This window comes from Salvia hispanica, chromosome 5 (genome assembly GCF_029641045.1).
Source record: "Salvia hispanica isolate PSC_SH4W2 chromosome 5, Shi_PSC_v1, whole genome shotgun sequence".
Taxonomy (NCBI): Eukaryota; Viridiplantae; Streptophyta; class Magnoliopsida; order Lamiales; family Lamiaceae; genus Salvia; species Salvia hispanica.
The window spans coordinates 9,562,235-9,586,300 of record NC_142696.1 but is presented as its reverse complement, the minus strand read 5'-3'; the positions used below and the strand labels follow the sequence as shown (position 1 = coordinate 9,586,300).

Here is a 24,066-nt window from a genome sequence, read left to right as displayed (position 1 = left end):
GATTGTGGGACCCGCTCGTCACCGGCTCGTGGAGATTGTCGTACTTTTTGTCCTCGTACTCGACAACCACTAATCGAGTGTCGGACCACATCAAGACCAACTGAACGGAAAAAAAAATGAACGCACTCGCAAAAAAAGGGGTGCAACAAGGGGTCACCCATCCTAGTACTACTCTCGCCCAAGCACGCTTAACTTCGGAGCTCTGATGGGATCCGGTGCATTAGTGCTGGTACGATCGCACCCATCAATAGCCCCGCACTTTATTCTTTCATAGCGTACGCTCCCGTGCGCAGGTTCTGATCACCCACCCTCCAGACGGGTATAACTTTTGATCGGGAAGGAGTTACGGGACCCACAGCATATCACCGCGAAGCTCTCGCCGAGTCCCACGTGCTGAGCTACGGGTATAGCCCGTGGCTACTCCGGGAAGCAAAAAGAGGCCGTTTCGAGCCATTTCGAACACTTTTAGTTCGCAGCTACTGTTTTTCGGCACGTTTAAGATTGTGGGACCCGCTCGTCACCGGCTCGTGGAGATTGTCGTACTTTTTGTCCTCGTACTCGACAACAGCTAATCGAGTGTCGGACCACATCAAGACCAACTGAACGGAAAAAAAAATGAACGCACTCGCAAAAAAAGGGGTGCAACACAAGGACTTCCCAGGGGGTCACCCATCCTAGTACTACTCTCGCCCAAGCACGCTTAACTTCGGAGCTCTGATGGGATCCGGTGCATTAGTGCTGGTATGATCGCACCCATCAATAGCCCCGCACTTTATTCTTTCATAGCGTACGCTCCCGTGCCCAGGTTCTGATCACCCACCCTCCAGACGGGTATAACTTTTGATCGGGAAGGAGTTACGGGACCCACAGCATATCACCGCGAAGCTCTCGCCGAGTCCCACGTGCTGAGCTACGGGTATAGCCCGTGGCTACTCCGGGAAGCAAAAACAGGCCGTTTCGAGCAATTTCGGACACTTTTAGTTCGCAGCTACTGTTTTTCGGCACGTTTAAGATTGTGGGACCCGCTCGTCACCGGCTCGTGGAGATTGTCGTACTTTTTGTCCTCGTACTCGACAACAGCTAATCGAGTGTCGGACCACATCAAGACCAACTGAACGGAAAAAAAAAATGAACGCACTCGCAAAAAAAGGGGTGCAACAAAAGGACTTCCCAGGGGGTCACCCATACTAGTACTACTCTCGCCCAAGCACGCTTAACTTCAGAGTTATGATGGGATCCGGTGCATTATGGCTGGTATGATCGCACCCATCAATTGCCTCGCACTTTATTCTTTCATAGCATACGCTCCCGTGCGCAGGTTCTGATCCCCCACCCTTCACATAGGCATAACTTTTGATCCGGAAGGAGTTACGGGACCCACAGCATATCACCGCGAAGCTCTCGCCGAGCCCCACGTTCTGAGCTACGGGTACAGCCCGTGGCTACTCTGAGAAGCAAAAAGAGGCCGTTTCGAGCCATTTCGAACACTTTTAGTTCACAGCTACTGTTTTTCGGCACGTTTAAGATTGTGGGACCCGCTCGTCACCGGCTCGTGGAGATTGTCGTACTTTTTGTCCTCGTACTCGACAGCCACTAATCGAGTGTCGGACCACATCAAGACCAACTGAACGGAAAAAAAAATGAACGCACTCGCAAAAAAAGGGGTGCAACAAGGGGTCACCCATCCTAGTACTACTCTCGCCCAAGCACGCTTAACTTCGGAGTTCTGATGGGATCCGGTGCATTAGGGCTGGTATGATCGCACCCATCAATAGCCTCGCACTTTATTCTTTCATAGCGTACGCTCCCGTGCGCAGGTTCTGATCCCCCACCCTCCAGACGGGTATAACTTTTGATCGGGAAGGAGTTACGGGACCCACAGCATATCACCGCGAAGCTCTCGCCGAGCCCCACGTTCTGAGCTACGGGTACAGCCCGTGGCTACTCTGGGAAGCAAAAAGAGGCCGTTTCGAGCCATTTCGAACACTTTTAGTTCGCAGCTACTGTTTTTCGGCACGTTTAAGATTGTGGGACCCGCTCGTCACCGGCTCGTGGAGATTGTCGTACTTTTTGTCCTCGTACTCGACAACCACTAATCGAGTGTCGGACCACATCAAGACCAACTGAACGGAAAAAAAAATGAACGCACTCGCAAAAAAAGGGGTGCAACACAAGGACTTCCCAGGGGGTCACCCATCCTAGTACTACTCTCGCCCAAGCACGCTTAACTTCGGAGTTCTGATGGGATCCGGTGCATTAGTGCTGGTACGATCGCAACCATCAATAGCCCCGCACTTTATTCTTTCATAGCGTACGCTCCCGTGCGCAGGTTCTGATCCCCCACCCTTCACACAGGCATAACTTTTGATCCGGAGGGAGTTACGGGACCCACAGCATTTCACCGCGAAGCTCTCGCCGAGCCCCACGTTCTGAGCTACGTGTACAGCCCGTGGCTACTCCGGGAAGCAAAAAGAGGCCGTTTCGAGCCATTTCGAACACTTTTAGTTCGCAGCTACTGTTTTTCGGCACGTTTAAGATTGTGGGACCCGCTCGTCACCGGCTCGTGGAGTTTGTCGTACTTTTTGTCCTCGTACTCGACAACAGCTAATCGAATGTCGGACCACATCAAGACCAACTGAACGGAAAAAAAAAAAATAAACGCACTCGCAAAAAAAGGGGTGCAACACAAGGACTTCCCAGGGGGCCACCCATCCTAGTACTACTCTCGGCCAAGCACGCTTAACTTCGGAGTTCTGATGGGATCCGGTGCATTAGGGCTGGTATGATCGCACCCATCAATAGCCTCGCACTTTATTCTTTCATAGCGTTCGCTCCCGTGCGCAGGTTCTGATCCCCCACCCTCCAGACGGGTATAACTTTTGATCGGGAAGGAGTTACGGGACCCACAGCATATCACCGCGAAGCTCTCGCCGAGCCCCACGTTCTGAGCTATGGGTACAGCCCGTGGCTACTCTGAGAAGCAAAAAGAGGCCGTTTCGAGCCATTTCGAACACTTTTAGTTCGCAGCTACTGTTTTTCGGCACGTTTAAGATTGTGGGACCCGCTCGTCACCGGCTCGTGCAGATTGTCGTACTTTTTGTCCTCGTACTCGACAACCACTAATCGAGTGTCGGACCACATCAAGACCAACTGAACGGAAAAAAAAATGAACGCACTCGCAAAAAAAGGGGTGCAACAGGGGGTCACCCATCCTAGTACTACTCTCGCCCAAGCACGCTTAACTTCGCAGCTCTGATGGGATCCGGTGCATTAGTGTTGGTATGATCGCACCCATCAATTGCCCCGCACTTTATTCTTTCATAGCGTACGCTCCCGTGCGCAGGTTCTGATCACCCACCCTCCAGACGGGTATAACTTTTGATCGGGAAGGAGTTACGGGAACCACAGCATATCACCGCGAAGCTCTCGCCGAGTCCCACGTGCTGAGCTATGGGTAGAGCCCGTGGCTACTCCGGGAAGCAAAAAGAGGCCGTTTAGAGCAATTTCGGACACTTTTAGTTCGCAGCTACTGTTTTCGGCACGTTTAAGATTGTGGGACCCGCTCGTCACCGGCTCGTGGAGATTGTCGTACTTTTTGTCCTCGTACTCGACAACAGCTAATCGAGTGTCGGACCACATCAAGACCAACTGAACGGAAAAAAAAAATGAACGCACTCGCAAAAAAAGGGGTGCAACACAAGGACTTCCCAGGGGGTCACCCATCCTAGTACCACTCTCGCCCAAGCACGCTTAACTTCGGAGTTCTGATGGGATCCTGTGCATTAGGGCTGGTATGATCGCACCCATCAATAGCCTCGCACTTTATTATTTCATAGCATACGCTCCCGTGCGCAGGTTCTGATCCCCCACCCTCCAGACGGGTATAACTTTTGATCGGGAAGGAGTTACGGGACCCACAGCATATCACCGTGAAGCTCTCGCCGAGCCCCACGTTCTGAGCTACGGGTACAGCCCGTGGCTACTCTGAGAAGCAAAAAGAGGCCGTTTCGAGCCATTTCGAACACTTTTAGTTCGCAGCTACTGTTTTTCGGCACGTTTAAGATTGTGGGACCCGCTCGTCACCGGCTCGTGGAGATTGTCGTACTTTTTGTCCTCGTACTCGACAACCACTAATCGAGTGTCGGACCACATCAAGACCAACTGAACGGAAAAAAAAATGAACGCACTCGCAAAAAAAGGGGTGCAACACAAGGACTTCCCAGGGGGTCACCCATCCTAGTACTACTCTCGCCCAAGCACGCTTAACTTCGGAGTTCTGATGTGATCCGGTGCATTAGTGCTGGTACGATCGCAACCATCAATAGCCCCGCACTTTATTCTTTCAAAGCGTACGCTCCCGTGCGCAGGTTCTGATCCCCCACCCTTCACACAGGCATAACTTTTGATCCGGAGGGAGTTACGGGACCCACAGCATTTCACCGCGAAGCTCTCGCCGAGCCCCACGTTCTGAGCTACGTGTACAGCCCGTGGCTACTCCGGGAAGCAAAAAGAGGCCGTTTCGAGCCATTTCGAACACTTTTAGTTCGCAGCTACTGTTTTTCGGCACGTTTAAGATTGTGGGACCCGCTCGTCACCGGCTCGTGGAGTTTGTCGTACTTTTTGTCCTCGTACTCGACAACAGCTAATCGAGCGGACCACATCAAGACCAACTGAACGGAAAAAAAAAATGAACGCACTCGCAAAAATAGGGGTTCAACACGAAGACTTCCCAGGGGGTCACCCATACTAGTACTACTCTCGCCCAAGCACGCTTAACTTCGGAGTTCTGATGGGATCCGGTGCATTAGTTCTGGTATGATCGCACCCGTCAATAGCCCCGCACTTTATTCTTTCATAGCGTACGCCCCCGTTCGCAGGTTCTGATCCCCCACCCTTCAGACGGGCATAACTTTTGATCCTTAAGGAGTTACGGGACCCACAGCATATCACCGCGAAGCTCTCGTCGAGCCCCACGTGCTGAGCTACTGGTATAGCCCGTGGCTACTCTGGGAAGGAAAAAGAGGCCGTTTCGAGCCATTTTGGCCAATTTTAGATCGCAACTACTGTTTTTCGGCACGTTTAAGGTTGTGGGACCCGCTCATCACCTGCCCGTGCATATTGTTGTACCTTTTTGTCCTCGTACTCGCGAACCGCTTATCGAGTTTCGCACCACAGCAAGACCAACTGAACGGAAAGTAAAAAAAATGAACGCATTCGCAAAAGGAGAGGTGCAACACGAGGACTTCCCAGGGGGTCACCCATCCTAGTACTACTCTCGCCCAAGCACGCTTAACTTCAAAATTTTGATGGGATCTGGTGCATTAGTTCTGGTATGATCGCACCCATCAATAGCCCCGCACTTTATTCTTTCATAGCGTACGCTCCCGTTCGCAGGTTCTGATCCCCCACCCTTCAGACGGGCATAACTTTTGATCCTTAAGGAGTTACGGGACCCACAGCATATCACCGCGAAGCTCTCGTCGAGCCCCACGTGCTGAGCTACTGGTATAGCCCGTGGCTACTCCGGGAAGGAAAAAGAGGCCGTTTCGAGCCATTTTGGCCAATTTTAGATCGCAGCTACTATTTTTCGGCACGTTTAAGGTTGTGGGACCCGCTCATCACCTGCCCGTGCATATTGTCGTACCTTTTTGTCCTCGTACTCGCGAACCGCTTATCGAGTTTCGGACCACAGTAAGACCAACTGAACGGAAAATAAAAAAAATGAACGCATTCGCAAAAGGAGAGGTGCAACACAAGGACTTCCCAGGGGGTCACCCATCCTAGTACAACTCTCGCCCAAGCACGCTTAACTTCGGAGTTCTGATGGGATCCGGTGCATTAGTGCTGGTACGATCGCAACCATCAATAGCCCCGCACTTTATTCTTTCATAGCGTACGCTCCCGTGCGCAGGTTCTGATCCCCCACCCTTCACACAGGCATAACTTTTGATCCGGAGGGAGTTACGGGACCCACAGCATATCACCGCGAAGCTCTCGTCGAGCCCCACGTGCTGAGCTACTGGTATAGCCCGTGGCTACTCCGGGAAGGAAAAAGAGGCCGTTTCGAGCCATTTCGAACACTTTTAGTTCGCAGCTACTGTTTTTCGGCACGTTTAAGATTGTGGGACCCGCTCGTCACCGGCTCGTGGAGTTTGTCGTACTTTTTGTCCTCGTACTCGACAACAGCTAATCGAGTGTCGGACCACATCAAGACCAACTGAACGGAAAAAAAAAAAATGAACGCACTCGCAAAAAAAGGGGTGCAACACAAGGACTTCCCAGGGGGCCACCCATCCTAGTACTACTCTCGGCCAAGCACGCTTAACTTCGGAGTTCTGAAGGGATCCGGTGCATTAGGGCTGGTATGATCGCACCCATCAATAGCCTCGCACTTTATTCTTTCATAGCGTACGCTCCCGTGCGCAGGTTCTGATCCCCCACCCTCCAGACGGGTATAACTTTTGATCGGGAAGGAGTTACGGGACCCACAGCATATCACCGCGAAGCTCTCGCCGAGCCCCACGTTCTGAGCTACAGGTACAGCCCGTGGCTACTCTGAGAAGCAAAAAGAGGCCGTTTCGAGCCATTTCGAACACTTTTAGTTCGCAGCTACTGTTTTTCGGCACGTTTAAGATTGTGGGACCCGCTCGTCACCAGCTCGTGGAGATTGTCGTACTTTTTGTCCTCGTACTCGACAACCACTAATCGAGTGTCGGACCACATCAAGACCAACTGAACGGAAAAAAAAATGAACGCACTCGCAAAAAAAGGGGTGCAACAGGGGGTCACCCATCCTAGTACTACTCTCGCCCAAGCACGCTTAACTTCGCAGCTCTGATGGGATCCGGTGCATTAGTGTTGGTATGATCGCACCCATCAATAGCCCCGCACTTTATTCTTTCATAGCGTACGCTCCCGTGCGCAGGTTCTGATCACCCACCCTCCAGACGGGTATAACTTTTGATCGGGAAGGAGTTACGGGAACCACAGCATATCACCGCGAAGCTCTCGCCGAGTCCCACGTGCTGAGCTATGGGTAGAGCCCGTGGCTACTCCGGGAAGCAAAAAGAGGCCGTTTCGAGCAATTTCGGACACTTTTAGTTCGCAGCTACTGTTTTTCGGCACGTTTATGATTGTGGGACCCGCTCGTCACCGGCTCGTGGAGATTGTCGTACTTTTTGTCCTCGTACTCGACAACAGCTAATCGAGTGTCGGACCACATCAAGACCAACTGAACGGAAAAAAAAAATGAACGCACTCGCAAAAAAAGGGGTGCAACACAAGGACTTCCCAGGGGGTCACCCATCCTAGTACCACTCTCGCCCAAGCACGCTTAACTTCGGAGTTCTGATGGGATCCTGTGCATTAGGGCTGGTATGATCGCACCCATCAATAGCCTCGCACTTTATTATTTCATAGCATACGCTCCCGTGCGCAGGTTCTGATCCCCCACCCACCAGACGGGTATAACTTTTGATCGGGAAGGAGTTACGGGAACCACAGCATATCACCGCGAAGCTCTCGCCGAGTCCCACGTGCTGAGCTATGGGTAGAGCCCGTGGCTACTCCGGGAAGCAAAAAGAGGCCGTTTCGAGCAATTTCGGACGCTTTTAGTTCGCAGCTACTGTTATTCGGCACGTTTAAGATTGTGGGACCCGCTCGTCACCGGCTCGTGGAGATTGTCGTACTTTTTGTCCTCGTACTCGACAACAGCTAATCGAGTGTCGGACCACATCAAGACCAACTGAACGGAAAAAAAAAATGAACGCACTCGCAAAAAAAGGGGTGCAACACAAGGACTTCCCAGGGGGTCACCCATCCTAGTACCACTCTCGCCCAAGCACGCTTAACTTCGGAGTTCTGATGGGATCCGGTGCATTAGGGCTGGTATGATCGCACCCATCAATAGCCTCGCACTTTATTCTTTCATAGCGTACGCTCCCCTGCGCAGGTTCTGATCCCCCACCCTCCAGACGGGTATAACTTTTGATCGGGAAGGAGTTACGGGACCCACAGCATATCACCGCGAAGCTCTCGCCGAGCCCCACGTTCTGAGCTACGGGTACAGCCCGTGGCTACTCTGAGAAGCAAAAAGAGGCCGTTTCGAGCCATTTCGAACACTTTTAGTTCGCAGCTACTGTTTTTCGGCACGTTTAAGATTGTGGGACCCGCTCGTCACCAGCTCGTGGAGATTGTCGTACTTTTTGTCCTCGTACTCGACAACCACTAATCGAGTGTCGGACCACATCAAGACCAACTGAACGGAAAAAAAAATGAACGCACTCGCAAAAAAAGGGGTGCAACACAAGGACTTCCCAGGGGGTCACCCATCCTAGTACCACTCTCGCCCAAGCACGCTTAACTTCGGAGTTCTGATGGGATCCGGTGCATTAGGGCTGGTATGATCGCACCCATCAATAGCCTCGCACTTTATTCTTTCATTGCGTACGCTCCCGTGCGCAGGTTCTGATCCCCCACCCTCCAGACGGGTATAACTTTTGATCGGGAAGGAGTTACGGGACCCACAGCATATCACCGCGAAGCTCTCGCCGAGCCCCACGTTCTGAGCTACGGGTACAGCCCGTGGCTACTCTGAGAAGCAAAAAGAGGCCGTTTCGAGCCATTTCGAACACTTTTAGTTCGCAGCTACTGTTTTTCGGCACGTTTAAGATTGTGGGACCCGCTCGTCACCAGCTCGTGGAGATTGTCGTACTTTTTGTCCTCGTACTCGACAACCACTAATCGAGTGTCGGACCACATCAAGACCAACTGAACGGAAAAAAAAATGAACGCACTCGCAAAAAAAGGGGTGCAACAGGGGGTCACCCATCCTAGTACTACTCTCGCCCAAGCACGCTTAACTTCGCAGCTCTGATGGGATCCGGTGCATTAGTGTTGGTATGATCGCACCCATCAATAGCCCCGCACTTTATTCTTTCATAGCGTACGCTCCCGTGCGCAGGTTCTGATCACCCACCCTCCAGACGGGTATAACTTTTGATCGGGAAGGAGTTACGGGAACCACAGCATATCACCGCGAAGCTCTCGCCGAGTCCCACGTGCTGAGCTATGGGTAGAGCCCGTGGCTACTCCGGGAAGCAAAAAGAGGCCGTTTCGAGCAATTTCGGACACTTTTAGTTCGCAGCTACTGTTTTTCGGCACGTTTATGATTGTGGGACCCGCTCGTCACCGGCTCGTGGAGATTGTCGTACTTTTTGTCCTCGTACTCGACAACAGCTAATCGAGTGTCGGACCACATCAAGACCAACTGAACGGAAAAAAAAAATGAACGCACTCGCAAAAAAAGGGGTGCAACACAAGGACTTCCCAGGGGGTCACCCATCCTAGTACCACTCTCGCCCAAGCACGCTTAACTTCGGAGTTCTGATGGGATCCTGTGCATTAGGGCTGGTATGATCGCACCCATCAATAGCCTCGCACTTTATTATTTCATAGCATACGCTCCCGTGCGCAGGTTCTGATCCCCCACCCACCAGACGGGTATAACTTTTGATCGGGAAGGAGTTACGGGAACCACAGCATATCACCGCGAAGCTCTCGCCGAGTCCCACGTGCTGAGCTATGGGTAGAGCCCGTGGCTACTCCGGGAAGCAAAAAGAGGCCGTTTCGAGCAATTTCGGACGCTTTTAGTTCGCAGCTACTGTTATTCGGCACGTTTAAGATTGTGGGACCCGCTCGTCACCGGCTCGTGGAGATTGTCGTACTTTTTGTCCTCGTACTCGACAACAGCTAATCGAGTGTCGGACCACATCAAGACCAACTGAACGGAAAAAAAAAATGAACGCACTCGCAAAAAAAGGGGTGCAACACAAGGACTTCCCAGGGGGTCACCCATCCTAGTACCACTCTCGCCCAAGCACGCTTAACTTCGGAGTTCTGATGGGATCCGGTGCATTAGGGCTGGTATGATCGCACCCATCAATAGCCTCGCACTTTATTCTTTCATAGCGTACGCTCCCCTGCGCAGGTTCTGATCCCCCACCCTCCAGACGGGTATAACTTTTGATCGGGAAGGAGTTACGGGACCCACAGCATATCACCGCGAAGCTCTCGCCGAGCCCCACGTTCTGAGCTACGGGTACAGCCCGTGGCTACTCTGAGAAGCAAAAAGAGGCCGTTTCGAGCCATTTCGAACACTTTTAGTTCGCAGCTACTGTTTTTCGGCACGTTTAAGATTGTGGGACCCGCTCGTCACCAGCTCGTGGAGATTGTCGTACTTTTTGTCCTCGTACTCGACAACCACTAATCGAGTGTCGGACCACATCAAGACCAACTGAACGGAAAAAAAAATGAACGCACTCGCAAAAAAAGGGGTGCAACACAAGGACTTCCCAGGGGGTCACCCATCCTAGTACCACTCTCGCCCAAGCACGCTTAACTTCGGAGTTCTGATGGGATCCGGTGCATTAGGGCTGGTATGATCGCACCCATCAATAGCCTCGCACTTTATTCTTTCATAGCGTACGCTCCCGTGCGCAGGTTCTGATCCCCCACCCTCCAGACGGGTATAACTTTTGATCGGGAAGGAGTTACGGGACCCACAGCATATCACCGCGAAGCTCTCGCCGAGCCCCACGTTCTGAGCTACGGGTACAGCCCGTGGCTACTCTGAGAAGCAAAAAGAGGCCGTTTCGAGCCATTTCGAACACTTTTAGTTCGCAGCTACTGTTTTTCGGCACGTTTAAGATTGTGGGACCCGCTCGTCACCAGCTCGTGGAGATTGTCGTACTTTTTGTCCTCGTACTCGACAACCACTAATCGAGTGTCGGACCACATCAAGACCAACTGAACGGAAAAAAAAATGAACGCACTCGCAAAAAAAGGGGTGCAACAGGGGGTCACCCATCCTAGTACTACTCTCGCCCAAGCACGCTTAACTTCGCAGCTCTGATGGGATCCGGTGCATTAGTGTTGGTATGATCGCACCCATCAATAGCCCCGCACTTTATTCTTTCATAGCGTACGCTCCCGTGCGCAGGTTCTGATCACCCACCCTCCAGACGGGTATAACTTTTGATCGGGAAGGAGTTACGGGAACCACAGCATATCACCGCGAAGCTCTCGCCGAGTCCCACGTGCTGAGCTATGGGTAGAGCCCGTGGCTACTCCGGGAAGCAAAAAGAGGCCGTTTCGAGCAATTTCGGACACTTTTAGTTCGCAGCTACTGTTTTTCGGCACGTTTATGATTGTGGGACCCGCTCGTCACCGGCTCGTGGAGATTGTCGTACTTTTTGTCCTCGTACTCGACAACAGCTAATCGAGTGTCGGACCACATCAAGACCAACTGAACGGAAAAAAAAAATGAACGCACTCGCAAAAAAAGGGGTGCAACACAAGGACTTCCCAGGGGGTCACCCATCCTAGTACCACTCTCGCCCAAGCACGCTTAACTTCGGAGTTCTGATGGGATCCTGTGCATTAGGGCTGGTATGATCGCACCCATCAATAGCCTCGCACTTTATTATTTCATAGCATACGCTCCCGTGCGCAGGTTCTGATCCCCCACCCTCCAGACGGGTATAACTTTTGATCGGGAAGGAGTTACGGGAACCACAGCATATCACCGCGAAGCTCTCGCCGAGTCCCACGTGCTGAGCTATGGGTAGAGCCCGTGGCTACTCCGGGAAGCAAAAAGAGGCCGTTTCGAGCAATTTCGGACACTTTTAGTTCGCAGCTACTGTTTTTCGGCACGTTTAAGATTGTGGGACCCGCTCGTCACCGGCTCGTGGAGATTGTCGTACTTTTTGTCCTCGTACTCGACAACAGCTAATCGAGTGTCGGACCACATCAAGACCAACTGAACGGAAAAAAAAAATGAACGCACTCGCAAAAAAAGGGGTGCAACACAAGGACTTCCCAGGGGGTCACCCATCCTAGTACCACTCTCGCCCAAGCACGCTTAACTTCGGAGTTCTGATGGGATCCTGTGCATTAGGGCTGGTATGATCGCACCCATCAATAGCCTCGCACTTTATTATTTCATAGCATACGCTCCCGTGCGCAGGTTCTGATCCCCCACCCTCCAGACGGGTATAACTTTTGATCGGGAAGGAGTTACGGGACCCACAGCATATCACCGCGAAGCTCTCGCCGAGCCCCACGTTCTGAGCTACGGGTACAGCCCGTGGCTACTCTGAGAAGCAAAAAGAGGCCGTTTCGAGCCATTTCGAACACTTTTAGTTCGCAGCTACTGTTTTTCGGCACGTTTAAGATTGTGGGACCCGCTCGTCACCGGCTCGTGGAGATTGTCGTACTTTTTGTCCTCGTACTCGACAACCACTAATCGAGTGTCGGACCACATCAAGACCAACTGAACGGAAAAAAAAATGAACGCACTCGCAAAAAAAGGGGTGCAACACAAGGACTTCCCAGGGGGTCACCCATCCTAGTACTACTCTCGCCCAAGCACGCTTAACTTCGGAGTTCTGATGTGATCCGGTGCATTAGTGCTGGTACGATCGCAACCATCAATAGCCCCGCACTTTATTCTTTCAAAGCGTACGCTCCCGTGCGCAGGTTCTGATCCCCCACCCTTCACACAGGCATAACTTTTGATCCGGAGGGAGTTACGGGACCCACAGCATTTCACCGCGAAGCTCTCGCCGAGCCCCACGTTCTGAGCTACGTCTACAGCCCGTGGCTACTCCGGGAAGCAAAAAGAGGCCGTTTCGAGCCATTTCGAACACTTTTAGTTCGCAGCTACTGTTTTTCGGCACGTTTAAGATTGTGGGACCCGCTCGTCACCGGCTCGTGGAGTTTGTCGTACTTTTTGTCCTCGTACTCGACAACAGCTAATCGAGCGGACCACATCAAGACCAACTAAACGGAAAAAAAAAATGAACGCACTCGCAAAAAAAGGGGTTCAACACGAAGACTTCCCAGGGGGTCACCCATCCTAGTATTACTCTCGCCCAAGCACGCTTAACTTCGGAGTTCTGATGGGATCCGGTGCATTAGTTCTGGTATGATCGCACCCGTCAATAGCCCCGCACTTTATTCTTTCATAGCGTACGCCCCTGTTCGCAGGTTCTGATCCCCCACCCTTCAGACGGGCATAACTTTTGATCCTTAAGGAGTTACGGGACCCACAGCATATCACCGCGAAGCTCTCGTCGAGCCCCACGTGCTGAGCTACTGGTATAGCCCGTGGCTACTCCGGGAAGGAAAAAGAGGCCGTTTCGAGCCATTTTGGCCAATTTTAGATCGCAGCTACTATTTTTCGGCACGTTTAAGGTTGTGGGACCCGCTCATCACCTGCCCGTGCATATTGTTGTACCTTTTTGTCCTCGTACTCGCGAACCGCTTATCGAGTTTCGCACCACAGCAAGACCAACTGAACGGAAAATAAAAAAAATGAACGCATTCGCAAAAGGAGAGGTGCAACACGAGGACTTCCCAGGGGGTCACCCATCCTAGTACTACTCTCGCCCAAGCACGCTTAACTTCAAAATTTTGATGGGATCTGGTGCATTAGTTCTGGTATGATCGCACCCATCAATAGCCCCGCACTTTATTCTTTCATAGCGTACGCTCCCGTTCGCAGGTTCTGATCCCCCACCCTTCAGACGGGCATAACTTTTGATCCTTAAGGAGTTACGGGACCCACAGCATATCACCGCGAAGCTCTCGTCGAGCCTCACGTGCTGAGCTACTGGTATAGCCCGTGGCTACTCCGGGAAGGAAAAAGAGGCCGTTTCGAGCCATTTTGGCCAATTTTAGATCGCAGCTACTATTTTTCGGCACGTTTAAGGTTGTGGGACCCGCTCATCACCTGCCCGTGCATATTGTCGTACCTTTTTGTCCTCGTACTCGCGAACCGCTTATCGAGTTTCGGACCACAGTAAGACCAACTGAACGGAAAATAAAAAAAATGAACGCATTCGCAAAAGGAGAGGTGCAACACAAGGACTTCCCAGGGGGTCACCCATCCTAGTACTACTCTCGCCCAAGCACGCTTAACTTCGGAGTTCTGATGGGATCCGGTGCATTAGTGCTGTTACGATCGCAACCATCAATAGCCCCGCACTTTATTCTTTCATAGCGTACGCTCCCGTGCGCAGGTTCTGATCCCCCACCCTTCACACAGGCATAACTTTTGATCCGGAGGGAGTTACGGGACCCACAGCATTTCACCGCGAAGCTCTCGCCGAGCCCCACGTTCTGAGCTACGTGTACAACCCGTGGCTACTCCGGGAAGCAAAAAGAGGCCGTTTCGAGCCATTTCGAACACTTTTAGTTCGCAGCTACTGTTTTTCGGCACGTTTAAGATTGTGGGACCCGCTCGTCACCGTCTCGTGGAGTTTGTCGTACTTTTTGTCCTCGTACTCGACAACAGCTAATCGAGTGTCGGACCACATCAAGACCAACTAAACGGAAAAAAAAAAAATGAACGCACTCGCAAAAAAAGGGGTGCAACACAAGGACTTCCCAGGGGGCCACCCATCCTAGTACCACTCTCGGCCAAGCACGCTTAACTTCGGAGTTCTGATGGGATCCGGTGCATTAGGGCTGGTATGATCGCACCCATCAATAGCCTCGCACTTTATTCTTTCATAGCGTACGCTCCCGTGCGCAGGTTCTGATCCCCCACCCTCCAGACGGGTATAACTTTTGATCGGGAAGGAGTTACGGGACCCACAGCATATCACCGCGAAGCTCTCGCCGAGCCCCACGTTCTGAGCTACGGGTACAGCCCGTGGCTACTCTGAGAAGCAAAAAGAGGCCGTTTCGAGCCATTTCGAACACTTTTAGTTCGCAGCTACTGTTTTTCGGCACGTTTAAGATTGTGGGACCCGCTCGTCACCAGCTCGTGGAGATTGTCGTACTTTTTGTCCTCGTACTCGACAACCACTAATCGAGTGTCGGACCACATCAAGACCAACTGAACGGAAAAAAAAATGAACGCACTCGCAAAAAAAGGGGTGCAACAGGGGGTCACCCATCCTAGTACTACTCTCGCCCAAGCACGCTTAACTTCGCAGCTCTGATGGGATCCGGTGCATTAGTGTTGGTATGATCGCACCCATCAATAGCCCCGCACTTTATTCTTTCATAGCGTACGCTCCCGTGCGCAGGTTCTGATCACCCACCCTCCAGACGGGTATAACTTTTGATCGGGAAGGAGTTACGGGAACCACAGCATATCACCGCGAAGCTCTCGCCGAGTCCCACGTGCTGAGCTATGGGTAGAGCCCGTGGCTACTCCGGGAAGCAAAAAGAGGCCGTTTCGAGCAATTTCGGACACTTTTAGTTCGCAGCTACTGTTTTTCGGCACGTTTATGATTGTGGGACCCGCTCGTCACCGGCTCGTGGAGATTGTCGTACTTTTTGTCCTCGTACTCGACAACAGCTAATCGAGTGTCGGACCACATCAAGACCAACTGAACGGAAAAAAAAAATGAACGCACTCGCAAAAAAAGGGGTGCAACACAAGGACTTCCCAGGGGGTCACCCATCCTAGTACCACTCTCGCCCAAGCACGCTTAACTTCGGAGTTCTGATGGGATCCTGTGCATTAGGGCTGGTATGATTGCACCCATCAATAGCCTCGCACTTTATTATTTCATAGCATACGCTCCCGTGCGCAGGTTCTGATCCCCCACCCTCCAGACGGGTATAACTTTTGATCGGGAAGGAGTTACGGGAACCACAGCATATCACCGCGAAGCTCTCGCCGAGTCCCACGTGCTGAGCTATGGGTAGAGCCCGTGGCTACTCCGGGAAGCAAAAAGAGGCCGTTTCGAGCAATTTCGGACACTTTTAGTTCGCAGCTACTGTTTTTCGGCACGTTTTAGATTGTGGGACCCGCTCGTCACCGGCTCGTGGAGATTGTCGTACTTTTTGTCCTCGTACTCGACAACAGCTAATCGAGTGTCGGACCACATCAAGACCAACTGAACGGAAAAAAAAAAATGAACGCACTCGCAAAAAAAGGGGTGCAACACAAGGACTTCCCAGGGGGTCACCCATCCTAGTACCACTCTCGCCCAAGCACGCTTAACTTCGGAGTTCTGATGGGATCCTGTGCATTAGGGCTGGTATGATCGCACCCATCGATAGCCTCGCACTTTATTATTTCATAGCATACGCTCCCGTGCGCAGGTTCTGATCCCCCACCCTCCAGACGGGTATAACTTTTGATCGGGAAGGAGTTACGGGACCCATAGCATATCACCGCGAAGCTCTCGCCGAGCCCCACGTTCTGAGCTACGGGTACAGCCCGTGGCTACTCTGAGAAGCAAAAAGAGGCCGTTTCGAGCCATTTCGAACACTTTTAGTTCGCAGCTACTGTTTTTCGGCACGTTTAAGATTGTGGGACCCGCTCGTCACCGGCTCGTGGAGATTGTCGTACTTTTTGTCCTCGTACTCGACAACCACTAATCGAGTGTCGGACCACATCAAGACCAACTGAACGGAAAAAAAAATGAACGCACTCGCAAAAAAAGGGGTGCAACACAAGGACTTCCCAGGGGGTCACCCATCCTAGTACTACTCTCGCCCAAGCACGCTTAACTTCGGAGTTCTGATGGGATCCGGTGCATTAGTGCTGGTACAATCGCAACCATCAATAGCCCCGCACTTTATTCTTTCATAGCGTACGCTACCGTGCGCAGGTTCTGATCCCCCACCCTTCACACAGGCATAACTTTTGATCCGGAGGGAGTTACGGGACCCACAGCATTTCACCGCGAAGCTCTCGCTGAGCCCCACGTTCTGAGCTACGTGTACAGCCCGTGGCTACTCCGGGAAGCAAAAAGAGGCCGTTTCAAGCCATTTCGAACACTTTTAGTTCGCAGCTACTGTTTTTCGGCACGTTTAAGATTGTGGGACCCGCTCGTCACCGGCTCGTGGAGTTTGTCGTACTTTTTGTCCTCGTACTCGACAACAGCTAATCGAGCGGACCACATCAAGACCAACTGAACGGAAAAAAAAAATGAACGCACTCGCAAAAAAAGGGGTTCAACACGAAGACTTCCCAGGGGGTCACCCATCCTAGTATTACTCTCGCCCAAGCACGCTTAACTTCGGAGTTCTGATGGGATCCGGTGCATTAGTTCTGGTATGATCGCACCCGTCAATAGCCCCGCACTTTATTCTTTCATAGCGTACGCCCCCGTTCGCAGGTTCTGATCCCCCACCCTTCAGACGGGCATAACTTTTGATCCTTAAGGAGTTACGGGACCCACAGCATATCACCGCGAAGCTCTCGTCGAGCCCCACGTGCTGAGCTACTGGTATAGCCCGTGGCTACTCTGGGAAGGAAAAAGAGGCCGTTTCGAGCCATTTTGGCCAATTTTAAATCGCAACTACTGTTTTTCGGCACGTTTAAGGTTGTGGGACCCGCTCATCACCTGCCCGTGCATATTGTTGTACCTTTTTGTCCTCGTACTCGCGAACCGCTTATCGAGTTTCGCACCACAGCAAGACCAACTGAACGGAAAATAAAAAAAATGAACGCATTCGCAAAAGGAGAGGTGCAACACGAGGACTTCCCAAGGGGTCACCCATCCTAGTACTACTCTCGCCCAAGCACGCTTAACTTCAAAATTTTGATGGGATCTGGTGCATTAGTTCTGGTATGATCGCACCCATCAATAGCCCCGCACTTTATTCTTTCATAGCGTACGCTCCCGTTCGCAGGTTCTGATCCCCCACCCTTCAGACGGGCATAACTTTTGATCCTTAAGGAGTTACGGGACCCACAGCATATCACCGCGAAGCTCTCGTCGAGCCCCACGTGCTGAGCTACTGGTATAGCCCGTGGCTACTCCGGGAAGGAAAAAGAGGCCGTTTCGAGCCATTTTGGCCAATTTTAGATCGCAGCTACTATTTTTCGGCACGTTTAAGGTTGTGGGACCCGCTCATCACCTGCCCGTGCATATTGTCGTACCTTTTTGTCCTCGTACTCGCGAACCGCTTATCGAGTTTCGGACCACAGTAAGACCAACTGAACGGAAAATAAAAAAAATGAACGCATTCGCAAAAGGAGAGGTGCAACACAAGGACTTCCCAGGGGGTCACCCATCCTAGTACTACTCTCGCCCAAGCACGCTTAACTACGGAGTTCTGATGGGATCCGATGCATTAGTTCTGGTATGATCGCACCCGTCAATAGCCCCGCACTTTATTCTTTCATAGCGTATGCCCCCGTTCGCAGGTTCTGATCCCCCACCCTTCAGACGGGCATAACTTTTTAGAGTTACGGGAACCACAACATATCACCGCGAAGCTCTCGTCGAGCCCCACGTGCTGAGCAACGGGTATAGCCCGTGGCTACTCCGGGAAGGAAAAAGAGGCCGTTACGAGCCATTTCGGCCACTTTTAGTTCGCTGCTACTGTTTTTCTGCACGTTTAAGGTTGTGGGACCCGTTCATCACCGGCCCGTGCATATTGTCGTACCTTTTTGTCATCGTACTCGCGAACCGCTTATCGAGTTTCGGACCACAGCAAGAACAAATGAACTGAAAAAAATAATGAACGCACTCGCAAAAGGAGGGGTGCAACACGAGGACTTCCCAGGGGGTCACCCATCCTAGTACTACTCTCGCCCAAGCACGCTTAACTTCGGAGTTCTGATGGGATCCGGTGCATTAGTGCTGGTACGATCGCAACCATCAATAGCCCCGCACTTTATTCTTTCATAGCGTACGCTCCCGTGCGCAGGTTCTGATCCCCCACCCTTCACACAGGCATAACTTTTGATCCGGAGGGAGTTACGGGACCCACAGCATTTCACCGCGAAGCTCTCGCCGAGCCCCACGTTCTGACCTACGTGTACAGCCCGTGGCTACTCCGGGAAGCAAAAAGAGGCCGTTTCGAGCCATTTCGAACACTTTTAGTTCGCAGCTACTGTTTTTCGGCACGTTTAAGATTGTGGGACCCGCTCGTCACCGGCTCGTGGAGTTTGTCGTACTTTTTGTCCTCGTACTCGACAACAGCTAATCGAGTGTCGGACCACATCAAGACCAACTGAACGGAAAAAAAAAAAATGAACGCACTCGCAAAAAAAGGGGTGCAACACAAAGACTTCCCAGGGGGCCACCCATCCTAGTACTACTCTCGGCCAAGCACGCTTAACTTCGGAGTTCTGATGGGATCCGGTGCATTAGGGCTGGTATGATCGCACCCATCAATAGCCTCGCACTTTATTCTTTCATAGCGTACGCTCCCATGCGCAGGTTCTGATCCCCCACCCTCCAGACGGGTATAACTTTTGATCGGGAAGGAGTTACGGGACCCACAGCATATCACCGCGAAGCTCTCGCCGAGCCCCACGTTCTGAGCTACGGGTACAGCCCGTGGCTACTCCGGGAAGCAAAAAGAGGCCGTTTCGAGCAATTTCGGACACTTTTAGTTCGCAGCTACTGTTTTTCGGCACGTTTATGATTGTGGGACCCGCTCGTCACCGGCTCGTGGAGATTGTCGTACTTTTTGTCCTCGTACTCGACAACAGCTAATCGAGTGTCGGACCACATCAAGACCAACTGAACGGAAAAAAAAAATGAACGCACTCGCAAAAAAAGGGGTGCAACACAAGGACTTCCCAGGGGGTCACCCATCCTAGTACCACTCTCGCCCAAGCACGCTTAACTTCGGAGTTCTGATGGGATCCTGTGCATTAGGGCTGGTATGATCGCACCCATCAATAGCCTCGCACTTTATTATTTCATAGCATACGCTCCCGTGCGCAGGTTCTGATCCCCCACCCTCCAGACGGGTATAACTTTTGATCGGGAAGGAGTTACGGGACCCACAGCATATCACCGCGAAGCTCTCGCCGAGCCCCACGTTCTGAGCTACGGGTACAGCCCGTGGCTACTCTGAGAAGCAAAAAGAGGCCGTTTCGAGCCATTTCGAACACTTTTAGTTCGCAGCTACTGTTTTTCGGCACGTTTAAGATTGTGGGACCCGCTCGTCACCGGCTCGTGGAGATTGTCGTACTTTTTGTCCTCGTACTCGACAACCACTAATCGAGTGTCGGACCACGTCAAGACCAACTGAACGGAAAAAAAAATGAACGCACTCGCAAAAAAAGGGGTGCAACACAAGGACTTCCCAGGGGGTCACCCATCCTAGTACTACTCTCGCCCAAGCACGCTTAACTTCGGAGTTCTGATGGGATCCGGTGCATTAGTGCTGGTACGATCGCAACCATCAATAGCCCCGCACTTTATTCTTTCATAGCGTACGCTCCCGTGCGCAGGTTCTGATCCCCCACCCTTCACACAGGCATAACTTTTGATCCGGAGGGAGTTACGGGACCCACAGCATTTCCCCGCGAAGCTCTCGCCGAGCCCCACGTTCTGAGCTACGTGTACAGCCCGTGGCTACTCCGGGAAGCAAAAAGAGGCCGTTTCGAGCCATTTCGAACACTTTTAGTTCGCAGCTACTGTTTTTCGGCACGTTTAAGATTGTGGGACCCGCTCGTCACCGGCTCGTGGAGTTTGTCGTACTTTTTGTCCTCGTACTCGACAACAGCTAATCGAGCGGACCACATCAAGACCAACTGAACGGAAAAAAAAAATGAACGCACTCGCAAAAAAAGGGGTTCAACACGAAGACTTCCCAGGGGGTCTCCCATCCTAGTATTACTCTCGCCCAAGCACGCTTAACTTCGGAGTTCTGATGGGATCCGGTGCATTAGTTCTGGTATGATCGCACCCGTCAATAGCCCCGCACTTTATTCTTTCATAGCGTACGCCCCCGTTCGCAGGTTCTGATCCCCCACCCTTCACACAGGCATAACTTTTGATCCGGAGGGAGTTACGGGACCCACAGCATTTCACCGCGAAGCTCTCACCGAGCCCCACGTTCTGAGCTACGTGTACAGCCCGTGGCTACTCCGGGAAGCAAAAAGAGGCCGTTTCGAGCCATTTCGAACACTTTTAGTTCGCAGCTACTGTTTTTCGGCACGTTTAAGATTGTGGGACCCGCTCGTCACCGGCTCGTGGAGTTTGTCGTACTTTTGGTCCTCGTACTCGACAACAGCTAATCGAGCGGACCACATCAAGACCAACTGAACGGAAAAAAAAAATGAACGCACTCGCAAAAAAAGGGGTTCAACACGAAGACTTCCCAGGGGGTCACCCATCCTAGTATTACTCTCGCCCAAGCACGCTTAACTTCAAAATTTTGATGGGATCTGGTGCATTAGTTCTGGTATGATCGCACCCATCAATAGCCCCGCACTTTATTCTTTCATAGCGTACGCTCCCGTTCGCAGGTTCTGATCCCCCACCCTTCGGACGGGCATAACTTTTGATCCTTAAGGAGTTACGGGACCCACAGTATATCACCGCGAAGCTCTCGTCGAGCCCCACGTGCTGAGCTACTGGCATAGCCCGTGGCTACTCCGGGAAGGAAAAAGAGGCCGTTTCGAGCCATTTTGGCCAATTTTAGATCGCAGCTACTATTTTTCGGCACGTTTAAGGTTGTGGGACCCGCTCATCACCTGCCCGTGCATATTGTCGTACCTTTTTGTCCTCGTACTCGCGAACCGCTTATCGAGTTTCGGACCACAGTAAGACCAACTGAACGGAAAATAAAAAAAATGAACGCATTCGCAAAAGGAGAGGTGCAACACAAGGACTTCCCAGGGGGTCACCCATCCTAGTACTACTCTCGCCCAAGCACGCTTAACTACGGAGTTCTGATGGGATCCGATGCATTAATTCTGGTATGATCGCACCCGTCAATAGTCCCGCACTTTATTCTTTCATAGCGTATGCCCCCGTTCGCAGGTTCTGATCCCCCACCCTTCAGACGGGCATAACTTTTTAGAGTTACGGGAACCACAGCATATCACCGCGAAGCTCTCGTCGAGCCCCACGTGCTGAGCAACGGGTATAGCCCGTGGCTACTCCGGGAAGGAAAAAGAGGCCGTTTCGAGCCATTTCGGCCACTTTTAGTTCGCTGCTACTGTTTTTCGGCACGTTTAAGGTTGTGGGACCCGTTCATCACCGGCCCGTGCATATTGTCGTACCTTTTTGTCATCGTACTCGCGAACCGCTTATCGAGTTTCGGACCACAGCAAGAACAAATGAACTGAAAAAAAAAATGAACGCACTCGCAAAAGGAGGGGTGCAACACGAGGACTTCCCAGGGGGTCACCCATCCTAGTACTACTCTCGCCCAAGCACGCTTAACTTCGGAGTTCTGATGGGATCCGGTGCATTAGTGCTGGCATGATCGCACAAATTAATAGCCCCGCACATTATTCTTTCATAGCGTACGCTCCTGTGCGCATGTTCTGATCCCCCACTGTTCAGACGGGCATAACTTTTTAGAGTTACGGGACCCACAGCATATAACCGCGAAGCTCTCGTCGAGCCCCACGTGCTGAGCAACGGGTACAGCCCGTGGCTACTCCGGGAAGGAAAAAGAGGCCGTTTCGAGCCATTTCGGCCACTTTTAGTTCGCTGCTACTGTTTTTTGGCACGTTTAAGGTTGTGGGACCCGCTCATCACCGCCCCGTGCATATTGTCGTAACTTTTTGTCCTCGTACTCGCGAACCGCTTATCGAGTTTCGGACCACACAAGACCAACTGAACTTAAAAAAAAAATGAACGCACTAGCAAAAGGAGGGGTGCAACACGAGGACTTCCCAGGGGGTCACCCATCCTAGTACTACTCTCGCTCAAGCACGCTTAACTTCGGAGTTCTTATGGGATCTGGTGCATTAGTGCTGGCATGATCGCACAAATCAATAGCCCCGCACTTTATTCTTTCATAGCGTACGCTCCCGTGCGCAGGTTCTGATCCCCCACCGTTCAGACGGGCATAACTTTTTAGAGTTACGGGACCCACAGCATATCACCGCGAAGCTCTCGTCGAGCTCCACGTGCTGAGCAACGGGTACAGCCCGTGGCTACTCCGGGAAGGAAAAAGAGGCCGTTTCAAGCCATTTCGGTCACTTTTAGTTCGCAGCTACTGTTTTTCGGCACGTTTAAGGTTGTGGGACCCGCTCATCACCGGCCCGTGCATATTGTCGTACCTTTTTGTCCTCGTACTCGCGAACCGCTTATCGAGTTTCAGACCACAGCAACACCAACTGAACTGAAAAAAAAAATGAACGCACTCGCAAAAGGAGGGGTGCAACACGAGGACTTCCCAGGGGGGTCACCCATCCGAGTACTACTCTCGCCCAAGCATGCTTAACTTCGGAGTTCTGATGGGATACGGTGCATTATTGCTGGTATGATCGCACCAATCAATCGCCCCGCACTTTATTCTTTCATAGCGTACGCTCCCCTGCGCAGGTTCTGATCTCCCAACCTTCAGACGGGCATAACTTTTTAGGGTTACGGGACCCACAGCATATCACCGCGAAGCTCTCGTCGAGCCCCACGTGCTGAGCAACGGGTACAGCCCGTGGCTACTCCGGGAAGGAAAAAGAGGCCGTTTCGAGCCATTTCGGCCACTTTTAGTTCGCTGCTACTGTTTTTTTAGGCACGTTTAAGGTTGTGGGACCCGCTCATCACCGGCCCGTGCATATTGTCGTACCTTTTTGTCCTCGTACTCGCGAACCGCTTATCGAGTTTCAGACCACAGCAAGACCAACTGAACTGAAAAAAAAAATGAACGCACTCGCAAAAGGAGGGGTGCAACACGAGGACATCCCAGGGGGGTCACCCATCCTAGTACTACTCTCGCCCAAGCACGCTTAAATTCGGAGTTGTGATGGGATCAGGTGCATTAGTGCTGGCATGATCGCACCAATCAATAGCCTAGCACTTTATTCTTTCATAGCGTACGCTCCCGTGCGCAGGTTCTGATCCCCCACCCTTCAGACGGGCATAACTTTTTAGAGTTACGGGACCCACAGCATATCACCGCGAAGCTCTCGTCGAGCCCCACGTGCTGAGCAATGGGTACAGCCTGTGGCCACTCCGAGAAGGAAAAAGAGGCCGTTTCGAGCCATTTCGGCCACTTTTAGTTCGCAGCTACTGTTTTTCGGCACGTTTAAGGTTGTGGGACCCGCTCATCACCGTCCCGTGCCTATTGTCGTACCTTTTTGTCCTCGTACTCGCGAACCGCTTATCGAGT

At 52.0% G+C, this 24,066-nt stretch overlaps 25 non-coding genes and 17 pseudogenes across 25 annotated transcripts; all 42 read right to left on the bottom strand.

Annotated features, from left to right (window-relative positions):
- Nucleotides 1-137: 137 nt before the first annotated feature.
- On the bottom strand, nucleotides 138-243 carry LOC148924512 (5S ribosomal RNA; annotated as a pseudogene).
- Nucleotides 244-636: 393 nt separating this feature from the next.
- On the bottom strand, nucleotides 637-755 carry LOC148924511 (5S ribosomal RNA). The gene has a single exon (XR_016132043.1). It is a non-coding gene; the product is annotated as a 5S ribosomal RNA (ribosomal RNA).
- A 394-nt stretch (nucleotides 756-1,149) lies between these two features.
- On the bottom strand, nucleotides 1,150-1,268 carry LOC148924510 (5S ribosomal RNA; annotated as a pseudogene).
- A 393-nt stretch (nucleotides 1,269-1,661) lies between these two features.
- On the bottom strand, nucleotides 1,662-1,767 carry LOC148924509 (5S ribosomal RNA; annotated as a pseudogene).
- Nucleotides 1,768-2,160: 393 nt separating this feature from the next.
- On the bottom strand, nucleotides 2,161-2,279 carry LOC148924508 (5S ribosomal RNA). The gene has a single exon (XR_016131304.1). It is a non-coding gene; the product is annotated as a 5S ribosomal RNA (ribosomal RNA).
- A 396-nt stretch (nucleotides 2,280-2,675) lies between these two features.
- LOC148924507 (5S ribosomal RNA) lies at nucleotides 2,676-2,794 on the bottom strand. The gene has a single exon (XR_016131610.1). It is a non-coding gene; the product is annotated as a 5S ribosomal RNA (ribosomal RNA).
- Nucleotides 2,795-3,686: 892 nt separating this feature from the next.
- LOC148924506 (5S ribosomal RNA) lies at nucleotides 3,687-3,805 on the bottom strand. The gene has a single exon (XR_016131723.1). It is a non-coding gene; the product is annotated as a 5S ribosomal RNA (ribosomal RNA).
- A 393-nt stretch (nucleotides 3,806-4,198) lies between these two features.
- Nucleotides 4,199-4,317, bottom strand: LOC148924505 (5S ribosomal RNA). The gene has a single exon (XR_016131542.1). It is a non-coding gene; the product is annotated as a 5S ribosomal RNA (ribosomal RNA).
- A 391-nt stretch (nucleotides 4,318-4,708) lies between these two features.
- On the bottom strand, nucleotides 4,709-4,827 carry LOC148924504 (5S ribosomal RNA; annotated as a pseudogene).
- A 398-nt stretch (nucleotides 4,828-5,225) lies between these two features.
- LOC148924503 (5S ribosomal RNA) lies at nucleotides 5,226-5,344 on the bottom strand (annotated as a pseudogene).
- A 398-nt stretch (nucleotides 5,345-5,742) lies between these two features.
- LOC148924502 (5S ribosomal RNA) lies at nucleotides 5,743-5,861 on the bottom strand. Its single transcript, XR_016131676.1, has one exon. It is a non-coding gene; the product is annotated as a 5S ribosomal RNA (ribosomal RNA).
- Nucleotides 5,862-6,257: 396 nt separating this feature from the next.
- On the bottom strand, nucleotides 6,258-6,376 carry LOC148924501 (5S ribosomal RNA; annotated as a pseudogene).
- Nucleotides 6,377-7,269: 893 nt separating this feature from the next.
- On the bottom strand, nucleotides 7,270-7,388 carry LOC148924500 (5S ribosomal RNA). Its single transcript, XR_016131722.1, has one exon. It is a non-coding gene; the product is annotated as a 5S ribosomal RNA (ribosomal RNA).
- Nucleotides 7,389-7,782: 394 nt separating this feature from the next.
- Nucleotides 7,783-7,901, bottom strand: LOC148924499 (5S ribosomal RNA). Its single transcript, XR_016131312.1, has one exon. It is a non-coding gene; the product is annotated as a 5S ribosomal RNA (ribosomal RNA).
- Nucleotides 7,902-8,294: 393 nt separating this feature from the next.
- LOC148924498 (5S ribosomal RNA) lies at nucleotides 8,295-8,413 on the bottom strand. The gene has a single exon (XR_016131311.1). It is a non-coding gene; the product is annotated as a 5S ribosomal RNA (ribosomal RNA).
- An 893-nt stretch (nucleotides 8,414-9,306) lies between these two features.
- Nucleotides 9,307-9,425, bottom strand: LOC148924497 (5S ribosomal RNA). The gene has a single exon (XR_016131721.1). It is a non-coding gene; the product is annotated as a 5S ribosomal RNA (ribosomal RNA).
- Nucleotides 9,426-9,819: 394 nt separating this feature from the next.
- Nucleotides 9,820-9,938, bottom strand: LOC148924496 (5S ribosomal RNA). Its single transcript, XR_016131310.1, has one exon. It is a non-coding gene; the product is annotated as a 5S ribosomal RNA (ribosomal RNA).
- Nucleotides 9,939-10,331: 393 nt separating this feature from the next.
- On the bottom strand, nucleotides 10,332-10,450 carry LOC148924495 (5S ribosomal RNA). Its single transcript, XR_016131309.1, has one exon. It is a non-coding gene; the product is annotated as a 5S ribosomal RNA (ribosomal RNA).
- An 893-nt stretch (nucleotides 10,451-11,343) lies between these two features.
- On the bottom strand, nucleotides 11,344-11,462 carry LOC148924494 (5S ribosomal RNA). The gene has a single exon (XR_016131720.1). It is a non-coding gene; the product is annotated as a 5S ribosomal RNA (ribosomal RNA).
- Nucleotides 11,463-11,856: 394 nt separating this feature from the next.
- Nucleotides 11,857-11,975, bottom strand: LOC148924493 (5S ribosomal RNA). The gene has a single exon (XR_016131719.1). It is a non-coding gene; the product is annotated as a 5S ribosomal RNA (ribosomal RNA).
- A 393-nt stretch (nucleotides 11,976-12,368) lies between these two features.
- LOC148924492 (5S ribosomal RNA) lies at nucleotides 12,369-12,487 on the bottom strand. The gene has a single exon (XR_016131540.1). It is a non-coding gene; the product is annotated as a 5S ribosomal RNA (ribosomal RNA).
- A 391-nt stretch (nucleotides 12,488-12,878) lies between these two features.
- Nucleotides 12,879-12,997, bottom strand: LOC148924491 (5S ribosomal RNA; annotated as a pseudogene).
- Nucleotides 12,998-13,395: 398 nt separating this feature from the next.
- Nucleotides 13,396-13,514, bottom strand: LOC148924490 (5S ribosomal RNA; annotated as a pseudogene).
- Nucleotides 13,515-13,912: 398 nt separating this feature from the next.
- On the bottom strand, nucleotides 13,913-14,031 carry LOC148924489 (5S ribosomal RNA; annotated as a pseudogene).
- Nucleotides 14,032-14,427: 396 nt separating this feature from the next.
- Nucleotides 14,428-14,546, bottom strand: LOC148924488 (5S ribosomal RNA; annotated as a pseudogene).
- An 893-nt stretch (nucleotides 14,547-15,439) lies between these two features.
- Nucleotides 15,440-15,558, bottom strand: LOC148924487 (5S ribosomal RNA). The gene has a single exon (XR_016131791.1). It is a non-coding gene; the product is annotated as a 5S ribosomal RNA (ribosomal RNA).
- Nucleotides 15,559-15,953: 395 nt separating this feature from the next.
- On the bottom strand, nucleotides 15,954-16,072 carry LOC148924486 (5S ribosomal RNA). The gene has a single exon (XR_016131717.1). It is a non-coding gene; the product is annotated as a 5S ribosomal RNA (ribosomal RNA).
- Nucleotides 16,073-16,465: 393 nt separating this feature from the next.
- Nucleotides 16,466-16,584, bottom strand: LOC148924485 (5S ribosomal RNA). Its single transcript, XR_016131442.1, has one exon. It is a non-coding gene; the product is annotated as a 5S ribosomal RNA (ribosomal RNA).
- A 391-nt stretch (nucleotides 16,585-16,975) lies between these two features.
- LOC148924484 (5S ribosomal RNA) lies at nucleotides 16,976-17,094 on the bottom strand (annotated as a pseudogene).
- A 398-nt stretch (nucleotides 17,095-17,492) lies between these two features.
- On the bottom strand, nucleotides 17,493-17,611 carry LOC148924483 (5S ribosomal RNA; annotated as a pseudogene).
- Nucleotides 17,612-18,009: 398 nt separating this feature from the next.
- On the bottom strand, nucleotides 18,010-18,128 carry LOC148924482 (5S ribosomal RNA). Its single transcript, XR_016131611.1, has one exon. It is a non-coding gene; the product is annotated as a 5S ribosomal RNA (ribosomal RNA).
- Nucleotides 18,129-18,515: 387 nt separating this feature from the next.
- LOC148924481 (5S ribosomal RNA) lies at nucleotides 18,516-18,634 on the bottom strand. Its single transcript, XR_016131079.1, has one exon. It is a non-coding gene; the product is annotated as a 5S ribosomal RNA (ribosomal RNA).
- Nucleotides 18,635-19,030: 396 nt separating this feature from the next.
- Nucleotides 19,031-19,149, bottom strand: LOC148924480 (5S ribosomal RNA). Its single transcript, XR_016131677.1, has one exon. It is a non-coding gene; the product is annotated as a 5S ribosomal RNA (ribosomal RNA).
- A 394-nt stretch (nucleotides 19,150-19,543) lies between these two features.
- Nucleotides 19,544-19,662, bottom strand: LOC148924479 (5S ribosomal RNA). The gene has a single exon (XR_016131716.1). It is a non-coding gene; the product is annotated as a 5S ribosomal RNA (ribosomal RNA).
- A 393-nt stretch (nucleotides 19,663-20,055) lies between these two features.
- LOC148924478 (5S ribosomal RNA) lies at nucleotides 20,056-20,174 on the bottom strand. Its single transcript, XR_016131303.1, has one exon. It is a non-coding gene; the product is annotated as a 5S ribosomal RNA (ribosomal RNA).
- Nucleotides 20,175-20,565: 391 nt separating this feature from the next.
- LOC148924477 (5S ribosomal RNA) lies at nucleotides 20,566-20,684 on the bottom strand (annotated as a pseudogene).
- Nucleotides 20,685-21,075: 391 nt separating this feature from the next.
- LOC148924476 (5S ribosomal RNA) lies at nucleotides 21,076-21,194 on the bottom strand (annotated as a pseudogene).
- A 398-nt stretch (nucleotides 21,195-21,592) lies between these two features.
- LOC148924475 (5S ribosomal RNA) lies at nucleotides 21,593-21,711 on the bottom strand. The gene has a single exon (XR_016131705.1). It is a non-coding gene; the product is annotated as a 5S ribosomal RNA (ribosomal RNA).
- A 387-nt stretch (nucleotides 21,712-22,098) lies between these two features.
- On the bottom strand, nucleotides 22,099-22,217 carry LOC148924474 (5S ribosomal RNA). Its single transcript, XR_016131206.1, has one exon. It is a non-coding gene; the product is annotated as a 5S ribosomal RNA (ribosomal RNA).
- Nucleotides 22,218-22,603: 386 nt separating this feature from the next.
- Nucleotides 22,604-22,722, bottom strand: LOC148924473 (5S ribosomal RNA; annotated as a pseudogene).
- A 387-nt stretch (nucleotides 22,723-23,109) lies between these two features.
- On the bottom strand, nucleotides 23,110-23,229 carry LOC148924472 (5S ribosomal RNA; annotated as a pseudogene).
- A 389-nt stretch (nucleotides 23,230-23,618) lies between these two features.
- On the bottom strand, nucleotides 23,619-23,738 carry LOC148924471 (5S ribosomal RNA; annotated as a pseudogene).
- Between the last annotated feature and the right edge of the window lie 328 nt (nucleotides 23,739-24,066).